This window comes from Oncorhynchus clarkii, chromosome 3, assembly GCF_045791955.1.
Source record: "Oncorhynchus clarkii lewisi isolate Uvic-CL-2024 chromosome 3, UVic_Ocla_1.0, whole genome shotgun sequence".
NCBI classification, from domain to species: Eukaryota; Metazoa; Chordata; class Actinopteri; order Salmoniformes; family Salmonidae; genus Oncorhynchus; species Oncorhynchus clarkii.
The window spans coordinates 34,896,098-34,898,023 of record NC_092149.1 but is presented as its reverse complement, the minus strand read 5'-3'; positions in this window follow the sequence as shown (position 1 = coordinate 34,898,023).

Sequence of the window (1,926 nt, the reverse complement as noted above, 5' to 3'; positions counted from 1 at the left end):
CGCGAAATCCATTGTCCAATGAGATTCTCTGACAAGATTTGGTTGCTACACTAATGAACATGCGAGATTGCAAGACGCACTAGCATACCCAGAGATACACTACACGGGTATGTGGACACCCATCTACTTCAATGACCCAAGTCTTTTCTTGCAAAAATATCTTTAGCTAACGATTTTATGTTTTCAATGAGAGTAGTATCTTTAAGAAGTGTGTTGTTTAATTTCCAGTATCTTCGAGTACCTTCTGATTTTTTAGTAGCTTGTAAATGCAGGGAAATCAAGTGATGATCAGAAAAGGGAGCCAACTGATGATCTACATCTATAACAAAGTGTAACAAAAAAATAGGAAATTATGAATAAATCTATTCTAGATTTACGTGACATAGTTTTGTTGGTCCAGGTATAACCCTTTTTTTTTAATAACGCCAGGCATCCTCAACACAGAGATCCTTAACACAGAGATCCTTGCATAATGTACTGATAACATTGCTATTTTGAGGGTTTTGACTCGTTCTAGGAGGAAAACGATCAGCAGATGCACCAGGTGTTTCATTAAAATCCCCTGAAATAATTAGAAAAGCATTAAGCAGTATTTGTTGCTTAAATTCTGTACTTTCCTGGTAAATTGGGTAAAAATGGTCTTATTAGGAGCATGTGAGTTATGTCCATATACATTACAAATTATGAAAAAAGCATTGTCACGTTTAACAGTTACTATGACCCATCTCCCGTCTTGTGAAGATGTGGATTCTAGAACGTCACCTTTAAACTTGTCAATAAGTGTCAAAACACCAGCAGAATGATTTGATCCATGGCTGAAACAGGCCATATCTCCCCATTGTGCTTTCCAAAAATTCGAATCACTTTAACCCGAATGAGTTTCCTGAAGAAGGACAAAATCTGCGTTACTGCGTTAACAATATAAAAATAAAGCTTTCCTTTTTGTAAGATTTCTCAAACCCCTAGCATTCAGACTAACGAAGTCAGAGTGGTAGCCATTAAGAGATGATGATCAAGCTTGACAGTTTTCTAAAGAAAGATAATCTATCTGAAGAAGAGGAGTCTGTATTCAAATCTTTACAACTAGAATTAGAACAGATTAACACGGATCTGGCAAAAGATGCCTTTGTAAATTCAAGAGCAAAATGGGGGAAAGAAACACTAGTTACTTTTTTGCACTTGAAAAGAGAAACTACAAAATAAAATCTATAACTGCACTCAAAATTAACGATGTTTAATGCAAAGATCCCATTACAATGAAACCCTTTACAGCAATTTCAGGAAGATGGTTGTGAAAGCTACATTTGCCACATTCAGAATTATGTCCCTGTAACTGAGGATGATTTCCAATCAGTTTGCGATTCACCTGTGTCAATTGAAGAAATTAGAGAGGCTCTGAATTCAATGAAAAATGGGAAATCACCTGTCCCTGATGGCCTGTCAGTTGAATTCTATAGACAGTTTTGGGAGTTACTAGAAACCCCGATTTTTAATATGTTTCAATATTGCATTAAAAGTAGGGAAATGGTCTCCACTATGAAACAGGGCCTTATTTCATTGATTCCGAAGCCCGATAAAGACCCTTCTCTCATTGACAATTGGGGGTGCCAAAAGATTAAAGAAAGGAATAGATACCATTATAAATGAGACTCAAACACGATTTACGAAGGGCCATCACATAAACTCTAACATTCGTTTAGTCTTGGACCTTATAGATTATTCAGATGCAATTGACTCAGATGCGATTGTCTTATTTTTGGACATCTGTAAAGCCTTTGACACAATTGAACATTCATTTCTCTTTAGGCCTCTTAAACTTTTTGGATTTGGTGAAAATTTTATCAAAGTAATTCGCAAAGATATTTACAAGGATATAAATAATGATGTTACTAAACCTTAATACTTCCAAAATAGTCAGTATCAACA